The following is a 27,429-nucleotide window of genomic DNA, read 5'->3' as shown; positions in this document are numbered from 1 at the left end:
CAGGATGGTTGCCTCCTGCACTTTGAAAGATGGTGAGGCATTGAAGCAGCTGGTCTGTATTACAAATGAATGCACTATCCCCAGGGCAGCGTGAGATTGAAACTGGTCCCAGGATGCTTGTTTCCAGTCCAGGAAGGACCTTGTCTGGCAGTTCGGGCTGAACTGTTTCCATGGGAAGCAGGGTCAAGACTTATTTGAATATGGCTAGATCCAAACTGGGTGGAGTGGTGGGCAGAAAACAATGGATTATACCCAGATATTTGCGACTGGGGTGAATGTTTCTATAGTTCAGAATTCTGTCCATCTTCTGTTCTTTTTGCTTTTGTCACCCTAAGTGGGAAGGGTATGCTCAGATATGGGCCCCTTGCTCACTGTGCCCCCTGGGTTCAGGCTAGCCTGGGTGATGAGGAGTGATAACCCAAAACCGGTCCCAGGATGCTCGTTTACAGTCTAGGGAGGACCTGGTCTGGCAGATTCGGGCTGGACTGTTCCCATGGGAAGCAGGGTCAATACTGATTTGCAAATGGCTAGGTCCAAACTGGGGTGTTGTGGCTGTCCAAAAAACAATGGATTAAACCTCGATCTTCGTGACTGGGGCCGAATGTTTACATTGTTCGGCATTCTGTCCATCATCTGTTCTTTTTACTTTTGCTGGCCTAAATAGAAAGGGTTTGCCCAGACATGGGTCCCGTGCACTGCATCACTAGATTCAAGCTAGCCTGGCTGGTGAGAGGTGATACCCTAAAACTGGCCCCAGGAGGCTTGCTTTCAGTCCAGGGAGGACATGGTCTGGTAGTGCAGGCTGGATTTTTCCCATGGGGAGCAGGGTCAAGACTGATTTGCATATCGCTATGTGCAAACTGTGGTGGCGGGCAAAACAGTGATGGATTAAATCTGAATCTTTGTGACGGTGAAGGTTTGCATTGTTCAGCATTCCATCCATCATCTGTTCTTTTTGCTTTGGTCACCCTAAGTGGGAAGGCTATGCCCAGATGTGGATCCCGTGCTTACTGCACCACTGGATTCAAGCTAAGCTGGCAGATGAGGAGTCATTCTGTTCATCACCTGGTCTTTTCTCTCTTTTTTTATGTAAACAAAAGATGCACACACACACACAAACACACACACAAGCTACTCAAATTAACATGTTTTCTGTTCAATGGCAAGGTTTTAAGAGTGAATCATTACATATATCAATGATGGGCAGGGAAATGTTTTATTGTGTTAAAAAATGAATTGTGTGTTTGTTTCATGCTTCTGGACTAGGGCACTAGCCTACACCATGTCACTTGAGCGGAACTTAAATTACTCAGATATAATGGCATATTACGTTCCACAAAAGTTAGATGGTTACAAAGTTATTACTAGAGAAAGAGTCACATCCTTAGCAACTAATACCCCCTTTAATACACCCACCACATTTCCTATTTATAAATATGTCCGACATGTTTAGTGGGCTCTCCCCCCCCAACCCGGAGCAGACAGATTGCTCAGGTGGTCTAATGGACAAGGCAATGTCCATCTTCAGATATTGACCTCCTGCTGCAATCCCTGAGCATAGATATGTTGAGGGATGGGTTAAATTGAAAAGAGGAAGATCTTCATTTCTTGATGTATGAGCTTAGCTTACTTCGAAGTTTTGACTCTGAGCTTTTGTGATGAACATTGCTTTCATTTTTCATTTATCAACTGACAGGACGATCTAAAGTGTATTAGTGGCAGAGGGCTAAGTGGACCTTCTGCTCCAAAATTCTAATATTTGTCTCTTTGTTTTTCACATTTGAACTCCCATTTTTTAATTCTCCATTGGCATAATGTTGGTAAAGCATTGTAACCTTTGCGCTGCTTGTTACAATGATATAGCAATAGTTTGCACAGGTATTCTCATGTCATGTCCCCAAATCTGTGAGGTGCACTCAACATCATGAAGGTTACTAATTTTCCATTTACATTATTTTTTTCCAATGCAACCATCAACGTTTAGTTGTAGGCGTTTGATTATCTGACTTTTTCATGCTAAGACCAAGCCCAGCTGCACAGTTTGCACTATGTAAGGTTGTTTCGTTAACTTCATAGAGAGTCCAATATGCACACTATTCTAGTAGTCACTGTTCAATCTTAAAACTGTTGCAAAAATATTTTTGCTGCTTAACATCATTGTAAGAATCATGTGAGGTCAAGAACATTGGCTGATACTATAACACAGGTAAGAATATAATGTTTACTTTGTATGTATTATTGTTAAAACGTATATTAAATGTTGCATATAATATTGTTTTTGTATAATGTATATTGTGTTGTTATTGTTGAATTGTTTGTTGTGTGTTCTATTTTGTTTAAATATTGTTTAATGTATTTATTTTAATATTAAATTGTTAGGTAATGTTTTCCTAGCTATTTACAGGGTTTTCCCGAGGAATTGGGAGGCAGGTGTTTTAAAATCTTTATTCATATTGTGATATCTCACAATGCTTTAATTGAAAGTGTTTTGCATTCTCAATGTTGTTAAACTGTTAAATACATGTTAATTAATATCAATTAATTAAAATACATTTAAAAATGTTGATATAATTAAATATAATGTTGTATTTATAAAAATGTTATTTAAAAAAAAAACTTTTTCTTTCTTGTTTTTGGGACTTAGTGATATTGGAGATGTTATAAAGTAAAATGCTGTGTGTATGTAATAAAGGTGAATTATTTCATTTATTAAGTGCCTAATATAATTGCATTTTCATTGTTTTTATAAATGTTGTTATTCTTTTTATGCTAATGTTATATTGACAATGTTATTAATACTTTTTTGATTTTAATGTAATTTGTAAGGATTCTTTGGCCTTTTAGAGGGCTATGTATTCAGTATTTTTTAATTTAAAGTATTAAAGTATTTAAACAATTATGGGTGGTTTCAATTTCAGTTGAAAGTATTTAAATACATATGTTTAAACAATTAATAATTTATTTAAAATATTTTGAAATAATTTAACATTTGTTGTTTTTCATAATGGTATAATATCCAGTTATTGTTTTTATACAGGTTTGCTTATTTATTAAGGCGTTTGTTTTTTTTGTATTACAACTTGATTATATTTATTGCTTTACTTCATTTTTTGATCGAATATTACTACTTTATGTAAAATGTTAAACTAGCTTATTGGTTGTTTAATGTTGTGTTTAGTTTTGTTGTAATTATCTTTATAGTGTTACATTTGTAATTATGTTGCATAATATGGATCGTTAGTAGTAAACTTATACTTTTATTGTGGGAATCATAATTTGAACCCCTTCATCTCTGCCAAAGCCCAACACTTTCTCCAATGTGGCTAAGGTTGTACAGCAAATCTCAAGCTCTAGGTTTCAAAACTCTAGGTTTCAAAACTGTTCCCAATGGAGTTAAGTTTACAGTTGGAATATTATATCTGACAATGTACAAATATTTTTCCTATGTGGCTAAGGCCCTCATTATGAACACGGCGGTTGAAATAATGACTGCCTAAGTTCTGAATGGATATTAAATATTTGTTATTCAACATAGTTCAACCCTTTACCTAATGTTGTTATGTTTGGAGTAGGAATAGTATTCTTTTTAGTAACGCTTTATTTATTATTTAGTAACGCATTTTTTTTTCAAATAGCAAAAAATAAAATACAATAGCAACCTCAACCAACTCTAAAGACAGAAGACACAGTGTATGAAAAAAATACAGTATGAGGTCACTTAGTTCAGCGAGATGTGCGGAAAGAGCAAGTGTGGTCAAGTTGGGTGAGGAATGGTTGTGGGTAGCAAGCAAAGTAGGATAAATAAATCAGGCAAAGCAGGGTAAATAGGGCACTCAAAAGTGTGAGACGAGGGATTGGTGCAGAGAGACTGACTTCAGTACCCTGTGAGTAGCAGATAATTGTGAAGCGGGCTGCTAAATGTTCTTAGGTTGAGAGTCAGGGCTGTAGTGTGGCATATAATTCACTAGTAATTTCACAAAAGGTCAGGCTATCAAGCCATGCCTTAGTTGTGTCTTAGTGTGTCCAGTAGCCCAATAAAGCGCTACCTTATATTTGACCAACAGTAGTGTGATGGAGGTGAGTTAGATTTGTCATTTGAGCCAGCATATTGTAAATAGAAGGCAGTAGGAAGTGATCAGTTGGCATGTCAGGATAAGTGTGAAAAATCTGCCTCCGAGTCCCGGCATCTCAGGAATGCAGCAGATCTTGTGGGATGAAGACTCGCAAGAAAAGTAGGTTTGACATACATTCAACCAAAAAAGTATAATGCAGAGGTTTGTGGAGATAATTGTGTGAGACAGGATGTGTCTGTGTGTAGCAGGCCAACCATACTTTGTCAGTTAATTGGAATCAGACTCCCAAGCTGGGCAGAGCTTTTTGTTGAGGGAGGGTAGAAGGTGCTGTGCACATGTGATAGAGCTTAAAAACCAATTGTCCTCTTCTCTTGTTAGTAATTAGTGAGTATAGGGGGAAGAATTCAGGTGGAGCTAAAAGATAAGTCGATATCGCATCTCAAAGCACACTCTGGATACACCACAGGATAAATCAGTGCATCTGGGTAGCTATGGGGCAGTGTGTCTCATCAGTTACATCCACCGTAAAAACCCACAGTGAACATGTCAGTAAAGTTGTGATGTGTGTGCCATGTAAGAGTGGGCTGGACTAGTAGTTCACCAGTAAAGCGTAATCAGGGGCTGAAAGCGAGTGGTTAAATGTCCATGGGGTCCTCTGGAAGCTTGAAAGAAAGTAAAGAAGCAAGTGGGGTGGGAGCGGCCAGATCAATTTCAGGCTTTGTATAAGGTATACAGGCATCCGGGTGAAACCAATGGTGGGCATATTGGCATAGGGCTACAAGTTGATATAGCTGCCTGTGGGATATGCCAAACCCTTCTTCCTCGTACAGTAGTACCAACGCATCACAGCTAATCCAACGTGGGAGCCACTCCATATAATTTTAAGTAGAAGACTGCACAATGTAGTGAACAAGGAGTTAGTGAGGGGAACTGGAATATTGAGAACTAAATACAGGAAGGGGGGCGGGAGGAAGCCAAAGCCAATGATCTATTTGAAATGTTAATTTGTGTATGGTGGGCTGTATTTGAGTCTACTCACCTGTTCTTTATCCCGGTGGAGCATGATGCCCAAATAACTGACTGGCCCCCAGATTACAAGACAAGGGAAATTTGCTGTGGACTGGAGAAGTGCAGTTGGTGAGTGGAAACAGGTCAGATTTGGACCAGTTGTTACGGAGGTCAGAGAATGATTTGAAGCAGGTGATTTCATGAAGAATGGGCAGTTGGTTGTCAGAGGGATGACATACAAAATGTAGGATGTGTTCAGCATTTAAGAAAAGAAGTACAAGGTCAGATTGAAATTGAAGCCTGCAATGCATATGTTTTTCTTGAATATGGAGAACCAGGGGATCGCATTCAATAATGAAAGTGGGTAGCCATGTCTAGTGCCCCTCGTAACTGCAGGTAGAGGTTAAGGAGTCATTGGCTCAAATTAGAGCTTTTGGTTGGGAATATAGTAGCATAATCATGGAAGTAAGGTTGCATGGCATACCCAGCATTTGAAATGTAGTGTGCAGAAAAGTCCATTCCAGAAAATTGAAAGCCTTCTCATCATCGAGTAGTTAAACAGCTGCAGGAGTGTCCAGAGAAATTCAATTGAGGACTGAAAAAAGGATGTGTAAGTTCAGGCAGATGTAGCGATGGGGGATAAAATCTGACTGCACTGGCAAAATAATCTGCTCCACAAGGAGAGAAAGCTGATTTGAGAGGACCATGGGGAAGATCTTGTCAAAATTTAGAAGTGGTAAGGATCAATGGGAGCTATGGGGGCCATTGTTGAGGAACAGGGTGAAGCCTGTCTCATGTAGTGCTGGGGGTAGAGACCTTACACCATACATGGCCAGGAGGTGAGAAACAAGTATGTGTCTGAATTGTTTGTAAAAGGTACCAGTAAAGCCATCAAGGCCAGGGGCTTTAGTGCCGTTTATGGAGTCAATGGCATGGATAATTTAATCACAAGATATGGGTTCAGCAAGACATTATTAATGGGTCCTGGTAAGCCATACCATGGCCACTTCCTCCAGATACAAAGATAGGGAGGCAGTGTCACCAGATAGCCTAGTGGAGTACAATTGTATGTAATACTGACACAAGGTGGCCAGGATACCCCCGCCATCAGTGATATGGGTGCCATCAGGTAATCATATTTCGGGGTTGTAGGAAGCGCCCCTGGGGGGCCATAACAACTTTGCCAACGAACATCGCCGACGTTCATTCTACCCTGTAGCAGCAGGCTCTTGCATACTTCCCCAGCAAAAGGACCTCCCTCTCAGCTGGATCCAAATATTTGGCCAGGAGAGAGGTGCATTATGTGGGTGGAGGGGTGCCAAGTTGCTGTGAATCAAGTTTGTCAAACTCTATCAGTTGTACCTCCATGCCAGTTAAACTGGCACAAATATTGCACAGAGTTCCTGCTTGTTTGGATATGCATATATCTCAAATATATGCGTTAAGGGCCTCCCTAAGTGTAGCTTGAGACTTGACTGAGCCAACATTAAACATGTGTAATATTCAATAATCGCTGAGCAGAGTTCAAAACAAAAGAGCTTGTCATGTAATGCCATGATGAGGAACCCCAATGTAGTTTCAAGTCACTACTATACAGTATACGGAGGGACAGACTCACAGGCACATGGTCAGAGAGTGTGTGAGCTAGGTGGGAAACGTCTCCATTGTTGACTGTATCTCGGGGGGGTCATTAACATTTCAGAACCGCAGGGCCTGAAACTGATGATTGTCAAAAGTGCACATATGGGTCAAGGTACATCAAGTGGATGTGAGGTACTAGTTGACAGATGCAGTTTGAAGATGGGTCATGGGTATGCCATCAACTAGACAAATCACCAGTGGCTACTGTCTCTGAAGTTGCGTCACTTAAATTCAGAGGTAACAGCTCAGCACTGGTGGGGGATTGAGTTTCCGGTGAAGAGCACTCAAGAGTCACATGCCATGATGAGGAATCATTCTTTGCATATTGTTTGCAAAAGTTCAGCACATCTACGGATGTGGCAAAGAAGCTGGCCCTGCCTTAGTTATCGACCCACAGCCTAGCTGGAAAAAACATGGTATTAGGGAGTCTGGGAATAATTCAATGGAAATCCCTTGCCATTGTAGGGGACCACGCTCCTGTGCTAGTCAAAGTGCAACATCACAATTGCAGTCTTGGGGTATTACCTGGGTGGGCATGGGTGGCCAAAGAGTGGTTGGGATGCTCACCTACAAAGCTAGAGGTAAATCTTTGGTAGTCCAACAGTTCTGTCAGCAGACGTTCTAAGAAAAGTTCAAGGTGACCAATGTCCATGGATTCTGCCACCCTCAGTATATAGGGATATTATTCCCTTGATCACATGCTTCAATGTCCTCATTTTCGATAGCCACTTCTTTGAGGAGCATTTTGGCCTTCTCTAGTCATTTAGCCGCTGAGGCAGAGCTGTCCTCTAAATTTGATATACATTCCTCTACCTCCAGTCTGGTCTATTGTCTATCCAGGTTCTCCCCCATGCAGTTGAGATGCCCAGCCAGGGCATCAAACCTGTTAACGATAGCGCGGAACCCCGCACGGAGTTCTGCCATGATGACATCTGTGCAGGTGAGCTGAAAGCTGACTGCAGCCATTGTAGGGGCAGTGTCTGGTGTGTCAGTGGTTTTGGTTGTTGCAAATGTCAGCTTGTGCTGGCAGTTATCACCATGGCTGAATAGTGATTGTGCCCATGTCCACTAAGAGAGGTGCTAGCTGATGGTGGAGCTATCATGGGTGACGGCCCTCACAATGGTGAGTGGGGCCCAGGAGGGAGGCAATAGGGAGGCAAATGTCTGTCACCAAGGGATGATGTAGAGGGAGGACACAGTGAAAGCTGATTATGCACAAAGGCCCATGTGCAGAACCGTGCCTCTGCACAGGTGGGTGCCAATAATTAGAAACTCAGGTCACAAGTGGGATTCCAAGTGGAAGGTTCCACATCATGACCATTTTGGTCAGAAAAAGGAGTGTGGCCTGATTGGAAGGCCAAGGTCCTCTGAGCATGCCCAGTGCATCCGTGTCAGCAGTAATTGTGGCAGTCAATGGAGTCACTGGGGGGAGATCCAACACAAGGCAGAGTAGGAGTAAAAAATGCAGTTTAGGTATAGTGCATCTATCCAAAGGCCAACAAAGAAGCTGCAGCACTGGGCGAAGTGGTAGCAGCCGAGGGTCAGTGAAATAAGGAGTGATGCTCACCTTGATGATTACAGGGCACAGCACATGTGTAGAATCTCCCTCTCACAAGCCATAATGTTCTATAGTGTGCCGATGATCAGGAGGTAAGCTGGAAAGTTCTTGTGTGCAGCAGCTAGCACAAGCTAATACACAAAACAGGTAGGATGGTTGAGATGAAAGACCCACGATCAATTGATGTGGAGCCCAATGTAGACAGTAGGCCAGCTGCACCCCAAAATGCCATTTGCTGATCCTCCAATTCCTAATGAGTGGCAGAGGAGTATGGGGAGGGGTGGAGACTGCAGGCAGCCCAGCAACTATGTTTGATATCTTCAGAATTGTAATGAAAACTCTCCTCTTTTGGTTAAGCTAAATTTTAAATTATAGTTTGGAAAATGCTACTTTTAGAAAGCTGACATTTCTCTGCCTTAGCCATTTACTGCCTGCAGCCTGTCTTTGGGTCACACGACTGTGTGTAGCTCACAGATTGGATTTGTATGTTCCGCCTAAACAGCCACACACAGTAGAAAGCTTAAGTCTGCCTGGATGTGCCACGATTGGAGGGTGGAGTTGGGCACAGCCCTACATAGACTTGAATAGGTTGAATCTTGTCTTCAAACAAAGGGCTACAAACACCCTGTAGTTAGGCTGGAGACAGGTGTAGGGAAGTACCCTCTTTTACCATGGTTAACCCCATTTTCTGCCTTATGTCAGTGTGCTTGACTGTGTTCACTGGGATCCTGCTAACCAGGACCCCAGTGATTATGCACTCTGTCCTCTAAATTTGGGTGCTGCATACTGGTAACCCAGTATTTCACCCACAATGGGCATACTGGTGCCCCCTTATAAGTCCCTAGTGTATTGTATGTAGGTACCCAGGGCATTGTGGTTCCAGGGGATCCCTATGGGCTGCAGCATATCTTTTGCCATCCATAGGGAGCCCATGCAAAGACTTCTGCAGGACTGCCACTGCAGCCTTCATGAGAGGGTGCAAGCAACCTTTCACTGCCATATACACTGTACCAGGTTACTTATAAGTCACCCTTATGGCTGCCCCTCCAGCCCTGAAGGCAGGGTGCAATGTCCTTGTGTGGCACCCCTGTACTACGTCACTACCTATGTCTAGCTACTCAATGGTAACCCCAAACATAGCCATGTTTGGTTTCAAACATGTTGGAATCATGTCCCAAGGCTTTTGCAAACATTGGTTGTATGATTCCATGCACTCTGGGGGATCCTTCTGGGACCCCCAGTACTGCCATTTCAGCCTTCTGATGGTTTCCAGGCAGCCCAAGCTGCTGCCACCTCCCAGACAAGTTTCTGCCCTCCTGTTGCTTGAAAAGCTCTAGCCCAGGAAGGCAAAACAAAGGATTTCCTTTGGGAGAGAGGTGTTACACCCTCTCCCTTTGGAAATAGGTGTTACAGCCTTGGGAGGGGCAGCCTTCCCAAACAACTGGAAATCCTTTGAAGGGCACATTTGATGCCCTCCTTGCATAAACCAGTCTACACAGGTTCAGAGAACCCCAGTCCCTGCTCTGGCATGAAAGTGGACAAAGGAAAGGGGAGTGACCACTCCCCTGTCTATCACCACCCCAGGGGTGGTGCTCAGAGCTTCTCCAGACGGTCCCTGGGTTCTGCCATCTTGTTTCTAAGGTTTGCAGTGAACTCTGGGAGCATCTGAGTGTCCAATGCCAGCAGGTGAGGTCAGAGCCCTCCCCTGATAGGTGCTTACCTGGTTAGGTGACCAATCCACTTTTCAGGGCTATTTAGGGTCTCTCCTTTGGGTGGTTCTTCAGATTCGTATTGTAAGACTCCAGCAGGATTCCTCTGCATCCTCCACTTCATCTTCCCATCAAAAGAAACTGCATCTGGACCCTCGAGGAACTCTATAAACTGCAACAAAGAGGCCAATACAACTTCTGCAACTTTGTATCTTCAGCTCCTGCCAGCAACTGCAATTGTTTCCCAGTCGTGCATTCCTAGGGGTGAAGATGTCACTCCCCTGCTTCAGCAGGCACCTACTGCATTGACGACCGGTGGCTTGGATCTTCTCTACTTCTGAGCTGCGTGGATCCAGCAACACGGGTGGTGGACTGAATTGGTCCCAGCGGTCCTGACGTCCCACTGTCCAGATTTAGTGGAGGTAAGAGCTTGCATTCCTATGAAAAACAGTACCCAGATGCAACACGTGTCCATTACTGGATCTGTGGATACTCTACCAGGAAGAACTGCTGTGATGCTGAAAGGACTTCCACTTTGCTTGACTGCTGTTTTAAAGGACTGCAGCCCTGCTGTTCTGACCTGCTGCGCTCTTGCCTAGGTGAGAAGGACTAGACCTGCATCTGTTGAACCCAGGACCCTAGGGTGACTCCATGGGCTAGCTGCCTGGACTCCGGGCTAGAGTTTCAGAGGCAGAAGACTCCAACAACCATGAATCCTACATCTGGACTCTGCCAAGTTGAGTCCTACTCAACTAGTAGTTCCATACCAGACCTTTCCCCTTGGAAGTAGAAGAGAAGGTGCTCTGCCAATCCATCTGTGGACCCAGCAAAACTGATGCATCCACTCTGCTACGTGGTGCAATCCTGATCAGAACCAAAGCATTGTTTTTGCTGTAAGATTTCTGTCTGCTCAGGACTACACATCAACTTAGTAGCCAAAATTGGAACCACTACTATGTGAAACCAAGCTTCCCTTGTATACAAAAAGGCCCTTGTATCACAAAGCTCTCATTGATAGCAGCCTTGTCAATGAGGTAGGTTCTTGCAACACAGCCTTGCAGCTCTTCAGAACTGATTCATCACCTCAACTGCATGATGCATCCTTGATGCCAGACTTCGTATCACAAGCACTCATCAACGGGATCCTAAATAATGATGCAAGACCTCACATCCCAGCTCCACAAACCCTCAAAGCCGACTCATTGCCACATCTGCATGACGTATCCTCTATGCTGGACCTTGCAATACTTTACAACCATAATTTAAGGTGCTCCTGTTCAGCAGACCTAACAGGGTCCCTGTAGCCACCCCTCACTCTGATACTGTTTGATGTATTGTTCAACCACTTAACACATTGCCCTTAAGTTAAACCTGATTGCTCAGCGTGCAGCTATCAGGTTGAGAACAGGTTAATTTGGAGTTTGCTTGTGACTTGTTCTTGTCAAGGATTGTGGTTTTTGTTTGAGTGGGGCTTTACCCGTCAACTGGCAACCCATTTTCTTACAAGAATAGTAAATCCGATACAGGCAGAGCCCAACACTTTCACTAATGTGACTACTTTTGAAGTGGGAACAGTACATTTGAGACCCCAGTGTAGCTACATGCATAGTGGGAATAGTAAATCTTATACCTCAAAAGAGCAACCATTTCCTCAATGTGCTTCAGTTTGTACTTTGAAAGTGTTGAATTTCCCCCAAAGTCACATTACAAATGTATGTGTTTACATTTAAAATATTTTATATTTATTCAATTTATGATCTGATATATTATGTTGTAATGATATAAATATGAAAATTATACATTTAATATCACAATGAAAAACACATTTTAATTGTATAGTTACAAAAAGAGAATTGTATAAGGATTGGAATTCTTTTACATATAGTCATTCTGTGTTCTCAAAATTATTTTAGAACATTTTGAAAAATGTTTCTAATAATTTAAACATTTCTATTTGTTACAATTTTTTATGTATTAATAATTCATGTAAATAAATTAAGCTAAATCTATTGCCATTTTTCATATATATTTACATTACTATTTATAACAATTTTTAAAAATAGTTTTGATCTCATACATATTATGAACATACTTTTAATATAGAACTGGCCATGTATTACAACCCATTAGAAAGGGTCCACTGATTTTACAGTGTTAGCAGAAATAGGATTGCACAAATTGATGCACTTAATGTGGCTCAGACAAGAGTCCTGCTACAATCATCAATAGCTGTATTACGACTAATCAGAATTAGAATAGGTGTAACTAATCCTTATAATACTTATGGTCTACACATGTATTTTAGAGTCCTTCTAGTTTGTAATTGATGTGTTATTTCTCAAACCACAACTCAATTGACCATGATCTCCTTCTAAACATGGTGTTCCTCTTTTGAAGTATTTTACCAGGGGAAGTGCACATGCTAACATTTATACTACTATGGTGCTGCTGGATGTCCTAAAACAAATTCAAGAACAACAAAGGGCAGTCAGTGTGTTGCATCAGCAGTACAGGCCTCTTGGCTATACAGCAAATGCTCACACATTTCATTGAGATCAGCGAGAAATCGAATAGCCCAAAATATTGTTGAAAACCTTACCTTGATACACACCCTTTACAATCCTAATGGAAACAAAAGATTGTAGTTAAGGGAACCCCTGACAGAAAAATGACAGGATAGGAATAAGAAACAGAAGAGAATTTCAAAATCCCAGGATAGATATCTATATCAGTGATCCAGGTGTTTTCTTGGGGTGAGAAAGGGACCATTAACTATGAGACTGTAAGAATTTAAACCCTTAAATATTTTTTCCAGTATTTTTCATGATTCAAATTCCATTACACAACAGGCAACTGACAGAGGGTGGCCCTTTCAATGAGACTCAGATCAGAAGATAAACAAGGTGAAAAAGTTGTGGATGAAAAATCTTACCTTACGGTAAAGAAGGTAGTTGTCTTAGCCAATATGAATTAGCAGTGTGATTCAGAATAAAGAGATACTCATGCACAAAGGGGAATGAGTAAATAAGGCTTCCAAAAAGCATTTCATTGTGTAAGTATTTACAAATGGAGTTTATGAATGTTTCCTATAATTTTGGTTATGTGAGCCTTAACGAGGTTAACTGGTTTCTCATCATAATGATGGTTTCACCATTATAACCATTACTTCACCGTACTTTTACTTTTTTACTTTCTTATGATGTTGCTGTGGCTATATGCCTATTTCAGTTTTTGTTTCAACTTTATAGTATTTCCTTGATTAATATTCAAAGATACATTGGAATATGTTGGTTAGGTTAGCAACCACTCATTCAAGTATTTCAAGTAATTACCCATTTTTTCCACCACACAGTTCTGAAATTCTCACATATTAGTTATTATTGGCATTATTGAGTCCAGCTATTGGAGGTTTGGGGAAAACATGTAAATACAGAAATCCAGGATGGACACTTTTTCACCACATGCAACATCAGTCAGCACAATACATGCAACTTGATGCCGAACTGTCAGCACAATAGACCATCTTCAAGCAACGGTATTTTTTCAGACTACTTTCTTTGCATCTCTTTTGCATGTTTGTTGCTTTTTCACTATGTTAGATAACTTCCTTTTCTGATTATCTTGGTCTAACAACAATTTAATTGTTATATTATTATATTATTTTTTGATATATTATCACTATCAATATAGTATGGATTTTATGATACTGCCATCTTCAGATGGTTCCGGCATCTCTTTCAGCATGATTTGTTGGTCAGTATTTCTTCTAACTATGCCATATTTGTGTTTCACTGACATGGATAGTACAGTTTGGTGAGACTCTGCATTTTATCATTTTACATATAGACAATGACATTGTGATCCATTGCCATGTGGGATATGTGGTTTGCTGATGTTTTTGATACATCCTTCCCTTTATTACTTTTTTACATTTATGTTTAAACCTACTCAAAAGTAATGCAATCTTGTAAGGTTATGATTATGGTGTTTGATAATTGTATAATGCCCTTTATGTGAGGTAATTTTATGTGGGCTATCCAGATAGCATAACTGTATTGTTGGTCAACTTATCTTCTTTTTTGCATGGCATTGGATAGGAATTTAGTTGAATTATTTTGGGAAACAATGTAGCAGTTGTTTTTCGAGGAACGGTTCAGCAGATTCAACCTAAGTTTGAACAATGCTATGTATCTGGCCCTCTCAACTTCGTTATACCCTTGCAATAGGAAATATTCTGTGATTAATCTAGGTATATGTCTCAATGTGACCTTTTGCACCCATATTAATGGCTGACTAATTGATGATACAGATACACTAATACCTTAAACTCACTCAATTGAATGACGTTTGTGATTGAATTGGATCACCTTTTTCAATAGCATTTGAAAGAAGACCATGGATGTCAATTATGAAGAGTTACTTAATTCTTTCTTTGATTACAGCCATCCAGAGCATTAACTAATATAACATATTTATGTTTAGGGAAGCAATGTTTTTTGATTTATGTAGCTTAATGTAATATAAATAATATGTAAAACATATTGCACAATTAAAGGTTAGATTGTCATACATCTATCAATAAATCATCTGCCATAATAATTATGGTTTAATTACCTGGCCGATGTATTTTAATTTAGATACGGGTAATGAAGAAATCATGTCATTGGCATGTGTGTAAGGGTATGATGTGTGTTTTTGTATTGTTTCTTCTGGTTGGCTTCAACAATTAATTATTTTAATATTCAGACTGGAAGAAGATCAAGATACAGAACAAAACACATTGGCTGATCTCATGTAAAAGACGCTTTCTAGATCCAGAAAAGGTGTTCAAATAAATTCCCATCTAAGAAGTATCTTTTTTAAATGGATAATGAAGTAATCATCAATATACTTTATCACTGGGACCTTTTGTTTTTGATTTCCAAGTGAGTTATATTAGATTATTAGTGTGCCTCTCCCAATATGGATCACCACACAGATATTACTGATCTCAGTCTGAGACAAGGTCCTAAACAAGCCTCTCTGTTGTATACAAATCAGATGGGATGAAATAAGTATTCAATTCCACATCTCATTAGTCTCAGATGATATTTATATCACAGAAAATCCATTAAAACGGCTAAGTTAAATATGATATAAAAACCATCCACACCAAGCTGCAGTACCAAGGATAGAGAATAAGCTTGAAATGCCACTCGTATTTAGTTAATATCTATATAGAATGACTTAAAAATTACAAATATTTAGGAATATGGGTTAAAGAACTTGGCTGACTAACAACACAGCTAGAGCTGCAAAAGCTATGGCCCTTGCTTTAAACGTTATACTCTCACAGATATTTAATAAACTATAGTCCTTTGGTTCTTCAAATGCTCTGAGTAGTAGCAAGCACAGTTCTCCTAACTATTATATACAGTATGATAGTCTTCCAGAGTAAATTATAGGGATGGATAGATGTAGTACAATGCTAGGTGTGCAGAACTCTTTTGCTTCTTCCACATTTTATATCACATGCACAAGTTCCTCTGCAACTGAGCCTTTGTAGTTAGGTTTATGTCCTCCAACATACTTGGTTTTATTGTGGAAAGCTGAGAACAGCTCCAGCTCAATCCACAAATGGCACAAATGGCATTTTGTGCTAATATTTTCATTTAGCTTCACAAAATCAAATATTTAGAGAAATGTGAGAGAAAACCCGATCAGGCCCACAAGTCAGATAATTGGATGCTGTAACTGGAACATCAGGGAAGAACTACAGCACCCAGCTTCCGTCTGTCCAAGAGGAGGGGCAAATTTGTAACCAGCGTTTTTAATCTCACTTGTCCACCTTGGCTTGAAGTTACCATCACTCCACACTTTGTTTGTTGCTGTGGCAACAGGAGAGGACAACAGCACCCAGCCCACATCTATCCAAAAGGAGGAGCAATTTTGTTACCAGCACTTTTAAGTGCACTTGTCCAGTGCGGTACGGGATGGCATTACCAGCACCCTGCACTTTGTTTGTTGCTGCCATAGCAGGGAAGGACTACACACCCAGCCTGCATCTGTCCAGGAGGAGAGGCAAGTTTGTAACCAGTGCATTTAACACACTTGTCCACCACGGTACGGGATGCATCCAAGCAAATACCTGGGCAAAGACCGGACCAAGAGGCGGCCCGTATGTACCCATCAGTGGCCAGGTGAAGCTGTGCTGGGCCCATTCTCTTTTGAGGCTCCCAATGGCTGCTGTCTCACTTGAGCATCTGGGTGTGTGCTATCTTTATAGATCACCATTGGTGAATGCAAGGCTTTTTGCCCTGTCACAGCTCCGTGTAGAACAACTACCATAGATAGCATGCTTTGAGAGCACTGTAGGAGTGATAACAAACAAAATTGTACTATCTGAATGCAGACTATGGTGGTCATTATGAACATGGCGGGAAACACCGCTGACCGCCATGGCGACGGTGAACAGAAGACTGCCAGTGGCGGTGAACAGAATACCTCCATATAATGAGGCCAAAAACAGAAACCTCCAAAAATCCTGCAGCCTCCAGCCACCACCAGGGCCCATGATGGTGGAAAGGCTGTACACCCCACCCTGCCACCGACAAGCAGACAAATCCTCCGCCCACCAAATAATGATGCACAAATCACTGTGGTGGATACTGGATGTCGAACGACCCTTGGCGGTACGGACCGCTATGGCCAGCAATGGTACCCAACAGCAAGAAACGCACACATTGGCAAGTTTGAAACCCACACACCTGACATACATTCACAACACTATAAAACACTCACATACACACACCAACAATCCTTTGCAATGCCAATTGCACGGCAGATATTTAGAACACAACAAGCATACACTGTTCACAACATAACAAAAGTCACAAACACATATACACAAAAGCACCCTCACCAATACACCCAGAATACCACACCCATAACACACACCATGGCACCTCCTAAGCACCCACGCTTCACAGATAGGGAGCTAAGGATCATGGTGGACGAAATACTCAAGGTCGAGCCACAACTATTCGGGGCACAGGTGCAACACACACCCATCGCCAAGAAGATGGAGTTATGGCAGACGATTGAAAACAAGGTCAATAAAACCATCCACGCACAAGGGACGACATCTGCAAGAGATGGAACGACCTGGGTGGGAAGGTTAGGTCTATGGCATCCAGGCACAACATTGCGGTACAGGGTGGTGGACCCCCGACTACACCGACTAGAAGGAGAAGGTACTGGCTATCCTACACCCAGAGAGCCTCACTGGAGGACTGGACTCGGGTAAGTCATCTAAAATTACTCCACATCCGCCACACCTGTAATGCATGTGCCACCCCAACTCTCCAACTAACACCAGGACCACATCCCCACTCAGGCCACAACATCCACACCCAGTCACCCTGCATGCCCATGAACCCACTAACAGGCCCACATCCCTCCCCTTGAGCACAGTCACCTACCCCTGCAAGGATTCCCAATGGCACTACTGCACCCACAATGCACTGCCACATCCCATGCAAAATGAAAGGATAATCCCATAAAAGGTCCCTAAATGGCCCAACTGGGGAATAAACAGCATAAAATAGGGCAGGGCTGTGTATCCTTATCCGATTTTGTACATGCAACATGCATGTCCAGTCCTCTCCACAGGCACCACCATCCATGCCACTCGGACGGAAAGGCCAAGGAGTGCCAGCACCCCACACGAAGACAGAGGCCTCACTCAGGAGACCGGAGAGAGATGTATGGACAGTGAGGAATGCCCTGGCCCATCACACTGTTCTGGACTGTCACCCTCCAGCAGCCCCAACCAGGATACCACTGACACCCCTACCACCCAGCCACCAACATCAGCTCTGGCCAAATGACCCCACACCAGTGTCTCCAGGCCACAGACTGGTGGACCACATGTACAGAGGCCAGAGTCTCCACCAACCAACAGGCAGGATGATGATGGCTCCAGTGCAAGTGGGACTGCCAGACTTGTGCAGAGGACACATGCACGGGGGCTAGGCCCAGTAGGAGGGCATTAGTGGCCTAGGGGAGAGGCCAAAGGATGGATGCTGCAGCCCAGGAGGTGATATCTAAAGTCCTGGGAGCATACCACCATACCCGAGACAGGATGGGCCAGATCCTGGCCACCCCGGAACAGAATCAAAGGCTGCAGATAGCACAACACCAAGAGGCCATGGAGCAATGGAAGCAGCTCAGTGCCACCATTGCCACCATTGCAGGGTTGCTGCAGCACCACTACCCTAGCCAGCCTGAGACCCCAATACACCTGGAAGCCCCTACCACTATCCAGGCCACAGATCTGCCATCCACATCTGCAGCAGCAACTGGACTGGTGGCACTGGCTAGTGGCACTGGACACACAGGAGACCAGCACCCCTAGCCCTGAAGCCCAGCACCAGTCACTCAAACTTGCCCTCAGGCCCAGGTATAGCACTGGAACACCTACAAAGACCAAGGCCCCTGCTAAGAAGTGACTCTGCCCTGAACTGTCTCTCTTGTGTGCCACTGTGCTACCATCTTGACCCACCAATACCAACATACCAACTTGCAAGGGACATATGGACCGATACCCACTGCCACCAATCGCTGAGCCCATGTACCTAGTATGGATATGCACCATGAGTCCACTCGCTATCACTGTACAGCACACCTATGAAATTGGAACACGTAATAAAGCACATCTACCCCAATTCTTATGCCCCCTGTCATTTTGAGTTGTGAATTGTTAGTGTGAATGCATTAGCCAGTCAAGTCCATAATCATACCTTTATTGCAGGGATGGTACCCCACGCACAACAGTGTCTGGAGTAAGTTAAAATGTACACCATGTTTGTTTCCATGGCACATGCCACCTCAGTCTTCAGGTAACAGTGTCAATGACTACAGACACCACATCCCCAAGCAAATGAGTCAGACAAACATTATGGAGTGCAGACAACAGCATCAGTGAACAGTACCTCATAGTCACTGGAAGTATAGGTGGATCAGCTGGTTCCTGGAGTTGACATCTTCCCCTCTTCATCCTCAGGACAAAGAAATCATGAACTGATCCTGGAAACATGGCACTGACATGTGATAGGTACTGTTCAGCAGTACACACCAATTGTATATTAATTAAGTGGAAGTTCTTTCTGTTCCTGTACACCTGTTCATTCACTCTTGGGGGGATGAGAGCTATGTGGGTTCCATCATTGGCACCTATCACATTTGGTATGTTAGCAAAGGCATAACATCCAGACGTGATGGCAGGGAGTTGAGGCCTTTGGGGAAACTGGACATTTGTCTGCATGTGTTGTACAAATGCATCCAGGAATTTGGACAGGATGAGGCTAAACATTGGCTATGAGAATTCTGCACCCATGCCCACTGTCACCTGAAATGAGACAGTAGCCAAGCAATGGAGTACAGATAGCACTTGCACATACGTAGGGGTGGCATGCTGATTCTGATTAGCCGGTCTCAGTACAGGATTCAGTGAAGTGCATAGGTCCTGGATTGTTGAACGATTGAGTCTGTAGGTGACAATGATGTTACATTCCTCCATGGTATCCAAATCAACAAGAGGTCTGTACACAGATGGGGCCCTCTCTCGCCACATGAGTCTCTACCTATGGGGAGGAAAGAACACATATGAGGGACACACATACAAAACACGTTGTGAATGAATAACTGGTGTGCCATACGTAGATTACACACACAAGCGATGTATGATGTACAATGTTAGGCACATGTATGAAGAGATACCTCTGGTCTAATGGCATACCAGTGTGGATACATTACATGAGATGGGTGAATGTGAGGAACAGACACTCATGTGGGCAGGCGACTAAGGGCTGGTATTTGTAGGTCCTGAATTGGGCCCCTGACCAGGAAATATGTACGTGGTGCTAGCAAATTGTCAGCCTCCTGCCATCCAGATATGAAGGAGTGGAAGTAACATAATTTCGCTGGTGGTGGTTGTCATGGCGGAAGACACTGTTCACTGCCGTGCACCCATTCATTGGTTTACATGTTTCTCAATGGGGAAACTGGGCCTATCATGATCGCCGTCGGCGGAGCGTACACCATGTTGTCAACCCAATTTCACTTGACTCCTGATTCCCAGCATGAAAGTACTCCACTGAGTGTGCTACTATGTCCTGACTCTGGTTACTCCAATGGCACGAGTCACAGGGGAATGGACCCCAGCCTTCACCATGGAGGAGCTCGAGAAGCTGGTGGAAGGGGTCCTGCCCCTGTATGCCAAGTTATATGGGTGACCAGAGGACCAGGAGAGTTGGCGGTTGTCTTGCATGGATGTGTGTGATGGTGGCGGATGCCTGTATGCATGTGTGCTCAATTTGTAGCTGCACAGGTGTAGATTGTGTGGCACGTACTGTTAGTGAGTTGGTAAAATTATCCTGTGGATGCAGTCCTGCCTCCATAGGCATGTAAATGGTGTGGGGCAGGTGTAGCCGGTCCAAATCGGCCCATGGGGGTTGATCTTCTTGTACTGTAGGATTCTTTGTGGGGCAATAGAGTAGTGGGTGCATTGGCCGGCCATGGTCCCCCATGTGTGTAGTCTACACAGTTCATCAGGTCCGTGTTTCATGTGGGAAATTAGCTGTATTCTGGGTAGTGGCCCCTAGTCCGGGGCATAGTCATGACTATTGTTTTAGGTGCTGTGTGTAGGTGTGTAAGCTGGATGTGGTTGTGTGTGCACAAAGTATGTACATTCATACAGGTATTTAGAAATTTCTCTCCTGTTTTGTCTCCCCACCCCTCTGCTCTTGTGTTCTTTGTGTACACCAGCATCATCTGGCGAGCGAGCAGTGGCACCAGCGGGTGGGGATGCAGCAGCCCACGGTTCCAAGGAGACAGAGTCAGCGGAGCCCAAGGGGGCCAGTGGGTTGGAGGGCGAGGGGATTACCACTGGGAAGGCAACTACCACTGGCGGTAGTGACTCTGATACCTCCTCCGATGGCAGCTCCCTGGTGCTGGCAGACCCTAGTGGGCTCACCCATTCTTTGTCATCTTCCGCCACCCCCATGCCATCTCTGCCCTCCCAGTTACTCCCCAGCCAGTTGCCTGTGCCCGCTCACCCAGAAGGGTGGGCATCTCATTCGCCCCAGGCACATCATCCCAAGCCCCAGTCAGCCCTGCTGCCCTCAGGGAGGAGGCTATTGACCTCCTGAGGATCATCTCTGTGGGGCAGACAACCATTGTGAATGCCATCCAGGGGCTAGCATCCCAGATGCAGCAATGCAATGCATACCTGGAAGGCATTTACGGTGCCATGTTTGTACTACAGAGATCTTTTTAGGCTCTGGCTTCCTCTTTGATGGCAGCCAGTGTTCTTGGTCTTTCCACCCCCCTCCCAGCACCTCCAACCCTTTCAGCACCCCACTCCCTTCACCCATATCAAGCACACATTCAGACAGCCATGCACACACCTCAACACACAAGAAGCACACAGAGAAACACAAGCACCACACTTCCCACCACAGGCATACACACACCCAACATACAAAGGCACACACAACAACATCCACTTCCCCCAGTGTGTCCACCTCTCCCGCCTCCCTGTCTGTCACCTCAACATGCACACGCACAAGCACTGCACCCTCAGTCACTGCTGCTGGCTCCATTCATGCAGTCACCACAACATATGACTTCCAGTCATCCACCCAGACACCACACCTGCACTCACCACAACTACATTGACTGAGACATGCAGCACACTCACCAGACCTGCAGACACCCAGACAACATCCATTTACACTTGCAGCCCTTCTTGTCACACTGTGTCCAGCCACCCTCCTCCTAAGATACTCAAGCGTTCAAAGACACCCACTCAACACACATCCACCACACATCAGCATACTGTACAGGCACCTGCATCCACATCCAGCACACCTACACCTGGTACAAGCACCCCCTCTACCTCCACTCCCACACCTTCATCCATATGCACCCCAATTGCACCTAATAAACTTTTCCTCTCCTGTGTTGACCTGTTTAAACCCACTAGCCCATCCCGTCTCATCCCTAAACATGCCCATCTCCTTGCCCTGTTCCCTCCTTCCTCCTCCAAGTCTGCCCCAGTTTGCCCTTCCCATTCCTGTGCCCCTTCACCACAGAGGAAGAAGCCCTGTGTTGCCCCAGGTCCCTCTGCCATCATCCAGTCCAAGTCCACTCCCTCATCTTCCAAGGGCTAGCCCAAACCTTCTCCACCTCCCAAATGTAAGCCCAAGCCCCCCGCTTTCAGGTGTAAGTCCCCACCCCGCCACACCCTTCCCCTGTTCCCTGAGGTGCCTGGCTGCCCCATTGATGCCCCTTTACAGTGGAGTACCCTGTGCACATGTGAAAGTGAAGTCAGGCAACATTTGGGCCCTTCAGGGTATTTATAATGGACTGGCCAATGGCCTTATTTGGACATTACTATTGTAATGTTATATTAAAGTTTGTGTACCCAGTGGTGCTGTAGGTACAATATGGAGGTGTGGGTCAATGTTTCATTGTGGGGGTGTGGTGTGGACATGTGTGTACTTTGGTGTGGGTCTTTGTTGCCTTGTGTTGGGTATGTACCTCTTATTCTGGTGTGTATGGCTTGAGATGGTGGGAGGGGTTGAGAGTGCCTTGCAGGACGGGTGGGGTGGGTGGCTGTGTAACTGTGCCCTTTCTTCCCATGTGTACTAGGTTGTAGTATTTACCGTCATAATCTTCGTCGGCGGTCACGGTCGTGGAGGTATATTGCAAGGAGCAAGACTGGCATTATTTGCAACTCTCTCTTCATGTCTGCTTCGACGTGTTGTGTGTGCCTACGGTGAGTGTTTCCTTTTATTTGGTTTGTTTCCGCCATGCTTTGTGTGGCGGTGGTTCCTGCCCTGGAGGTCTTGTGCTTCATTATTTGTTGGTGCGGGTGGGGCCTTTCAGTCAACCTGTGGGCTGCCTCTTCCATCATCATCGGCACTCTAATGATGGCTGTGTGTGGATGGACCGCTAGTTTTTTCTCATGTGCTTCATTATATGGTGGTCTGGACCGCCAGCCTGTTGGTGGTTGTCACCACCACCGCCGGCGGAGCGGTGATTGCCGCCATGTTCATTGTTCATAATGAGGGCCTATGTATACAGCAGCAGCTGATAGGGGGAGATGTGGTAGCAAGCAAAAAGGCAGTGTCCAAGCAGGTTCTGGCTTTGTCCCGATCTCTTATCTTTCCTCATTCAAATACTAACTCTAACTCGCACATAGAAAATAGTAAGTTGAATGTAGCGGGTCTGCGCTCCAAGGTACAGCTTTCAGATTGGCAGCTCTTTATAAGAAGTAACAATAATTTGTTGTTCCAGGAAACCTGGAACCCTCCGCCTGTGGTGTTTTCATGGGTTTCAGTGCTGCATTGTACTGGTTGTCACATCCTGATCAGGCCCTTCATCAGGGGGCCTATCCATCTGGAAACCTCTGAAAAAGATTTTCAGGCTGTGTTTATACCTGGCCAACTTTTACAACAGCAATTTTGATAATATTTCAAATAAGAGGTTCCCTGTTTTGTTCAAATTTATTGACTCACTTCTAGGTAAAGTCGCTGAAAGGGGTCATCAGGTGCATCTGTGTCTAGTAGGTGATTTCAATGCCAGACTGATTTAGCATTATAAGTCATAAAAATATAACAACATTTTGGAAGGTGTTGATTTGAGTGGTAGAGGACTCTTATCTGTAATTGATTACATTTTTATTTCCAGAAGCCAAGTTATTTAAATCAGTATGGAGCAATCATCCTCTCACACTTTGGTAATCATTATTCCATTGAAGCAGCTTTGGCTGTATCATCGAAGGTCAAATGTAATGTTGATGATGGGATTAGTAAACTGTAGCCATCCAGATAACCTCAGATTTACCCGGAAACTCATGAATCTGCCACAATTCCTGGAAAATATAATAAAGAAGAATCAGGTGTTGGTTATATGTCCAATTGATGAAGCTGCTCAAGAAACGATAAACTATTGTAGCCCTTTGTTCAAACATTAAGAAAAGCTCTTGTAAACACTTGATCCATACATACTGCAACAAGATTGTTCAGTCATGAATGTTTGGTAGGCTATAATTTGTTACCTTGGGCACTTGTTGCTAATCCTAGTAACCCCACTACAGTAGCTGCTTTGCATGAGCAGTATAAAGAGGTTACTGTAAAGAGACAAAAAAGGCCATTACTCTGCAGTGGGATGTATTAGCTCAAGCAGACTCTAGTAGGGACGGTAAGTCCTTCTGGACTGCTGTAACTGCCCTGAGAACTATAAATCATAGCAAATTATATCAGCTGGAACATTACCAGTAAGGTATGAGAGCTCCACATCTCAAACATATACTTCACTACACCAATGATTACTCAGTCTTGTTTGAACAGTAGTAGCCTACCAGTATATTGTAGAGCATGTGGGCTTGGAGGCCCAGTAAGTGTAATGCACTTAAGTGGCACTGCTGTGGCGCCTGCTGTCATATTAACAGCTGTAGTGCTTGCTGTCATATTGAAAGTCAGCCCTTCCTTCCAGGCTGCTTTTAAAATAAAGCGATGTCCAAATTTGGCATTAGAATTTAAAGTACTTCCAAAGTCTTCAATACCTCAATGCCCCAGGGGTACGGTGCATTTTAATAATGAGCAGGGATATTATAAAATATATTTTATATGTCCCAGTGAGGAGAAAACTTTCAGTTTTATGTTTTCCCATTGTAGCACTGCTGGCTCCGAAGGCTTTCTTAAACTTTAATAAAGTTTACCTTTTCACAGGGATGAGCTAGAACAGCCATTCAAAGTGTTAAAATAGTAGCTACAATAAACCCAACAACTTGCCAAGATTAGATTTATTATAACTATTGCAGGACTGTAGTTGTAGAACTGTTTTCCAGAATTTGACTAATATTAGCTCTGAAGCATCCTCTTTTGATTTGTCAGCATTTGACAGGCTGATTCAAGCCGCTCTGGTAAGGTGTGAAGTGGTCTGGCCTGAGACAAAGGGGCCATCTGGTGGGAGGAGATCTGCTGCTGCAGATGCCTGGACAGGAAGGAGGCTGGGTAACCTACTGGCCATTAAAGAGTGAAAGACAGTGAAGGACCCAGGCCCGCCCTCCCACTTCCTATACACCAGCCAGAGGAAGCCTCTCTAATTAGATTAGGAGAGGGGCCGGAAGGGGAGTGTAGGGAAAAGTTGGCAAAACCTGTGGTTGGGTTAGCTAGACCTGAACCTCCGGGGAGATTTTCTCCATTTATGAGAAACAGAGGTTTCTGGGAGAAAAACATGCCACACTTCTAAGGAAGTTGTAATCACAGAGGGTGGTACCATTTTCCTCCCTAGTTGGGGTGCCCCCTGCTTTCCAGCCCAGAAACGTGAATAAATATGGGTGAGCTTCACAGCAACGCAGATCCCTGCCTGGAAATACCAAGAGAACAAGGACTGCCCTGGTGAACCCCTGGTCTGCTCTCCAGGAGTACTGCACCTTCTGCACACTTTGTGCTTCACACAAGAGGACTTTGACTTGCTTCAAGATGATTAGGGACTTGGCACCCTGAAAGCAATAGGTACAAAAGAGCTAACAAGAGTCACCTGCATCAACTCCTGCAAGGACAAGGCCAGTTGACCAGCACAACTGCATTTAAAGGATTTGCCAAGGTGCATTGTGGGAATTCCAGTCCCAACTCTCCAAGGAGCAACTCAGAGTTCTGGAACCTTGGCTGGTGTAGTGGACACCAAAAAAGGACCATTCTTGAAGAAACTCCAGACATTTGAAAACATTTGGAATTTTTTTAGGAAAAAGCTTAATATGTTGACCAACCTGTCGTTGGGAAGCCGGCGATGTAGAACCACGACCTGGCCTGAAATTCAAGTGTTCTCCGCTGAAAGCTCCAGAGCTCTGTTTTTCAACGACAAGAACCAAGACCTCCAGGATTTCAGCGAGGCCTTGCACTGAAGCAAGCTGCTATTGTCAAACTGCAACCCGGCCTACTGAGAAGACCCATTATATGTCAAGAGAAGAAGAACAAAAAGTGATTACGTGCAAATGTAAAATTTTGACAAAGGCATACTGCTCATTCCGTGACTTTGCCCCAGTCAGGTGTGACCAGATTGCCATGTTTGCTGCTTTTCACTTTTTGGTGCTAGAAAGCAAATTTTTTATGTAATCTTTAAAAATTCATATCTCTGGTTCCCCACATTGGAGTTTAGTCATTTTGATGCCATTCTAACCATAACCATATATTTTCTATTTTTATAAAATGGAGTTGCATTTTTATTGTTTGCTGTAGCTTACTTATTTACTGTATTGGCGTTTTTAAATGCTTGACACACCTGTCTCTTAAGTTAAACATGTTTGCTACCAGTCAAGCTACCAAGGGTTGATTTAGGAGGCTGGCCTGGCTTTTAGTGGGTACCAAAGGTACTTACACCTTATACCAGGTCCAGTTATCCCTTATTAATAGAGTGTAGTAGTGTTCTAGCAGCTTAGGCTTATAGAGGTAGCTATAGCAGAGCAGCCAAGGCTGAACTAGGAGACATGTAAAGCTCATGCAATACCACTTAGATCATATAGGTACTATATCATAAAAAAGACAATACTCATAGTTGCTAAAAAGAAAGGTACTTTATTTTTGTGACAATGTGCCAAAAATATCTTAGAAGATATTGTAGGAGGGGTCCAGTTATTCCTTATTAGTAGATTAGTGGTGTTCTAGCAGCTTAGGCTGATAGAGGTAGCTATAGCAAAGCAGCTTAGGCTGAACTAGGAGACATGCAAAGCTCCTACTATACCACTTATATCATATAGGTACTATATCATAAGAAACACAATACTCAGGGTTACTAAAAATAAAGGTACTTTATTTTAGTGACAATGTGCCAAAAATATCTCAGAGGATATGCTCCCTTAGGAGGTAAGTAAAATAAACAAAATATACGCACAAACCAAAATCAGGTAAATAAAACAGTCAGAAAGTAGTGCAAACACTGTAAAACCCAATAGGATGCAATAGCCCCTGGGCAACACAAACCATACACTAAGTAAGTGGAATGAGAACCACGAATGCACCCCTAGGCAAGTGTAGTGTGTAGAGGATCGCTGGGAGTGTGGTAAAACACTAAGGGTGTAAAGGAGACCCCACCCCTGGACCCAGAAAAGCAGGAGTAAAGTACTACTATTTCCCCCAAAACACACTAAAGTCGTAATAAAGTATTTTGCAAGGACCACAACAGACTGCAAAGCACTGAAGATATATTCCTGGACCTGAAGACCTGTAAAGGAAGGGGACCAAGTCCAAGAGTCGCTAAAGCGTCCAGGGGAGGCAGGAGCCCACTAAACCCCGGATGAAGGTGCAAAATGACTGCCTCCAGATGGAAGAAGATGCTGGTTGTGCACCAATGAATGGAGGTAGGAGGTTCTGCTTTGTGCAGAAGAAGTCCC

Source organism: Pleurodeles waltl, chromosome 6 (genome assembly GCF_031143425.1).
Source record: "Pleurodeles waltl isolate 20211129_DDA chromosome 6, aPleWal1.hap1.20221129, whole genome shotgun sequence".
NCBI classification, from domain to species: domain Eukaryota; kingdom Metazoa; phylum Chordata; class Amphibia; order Caudata; family Salamandridae; genus Pleurodeles; species Pleurodeles waltl.
The sequence above is the reverse complement of the archived record's forward strand: the minus strand, read 5'-3'. Positions refer to the sequence as shown.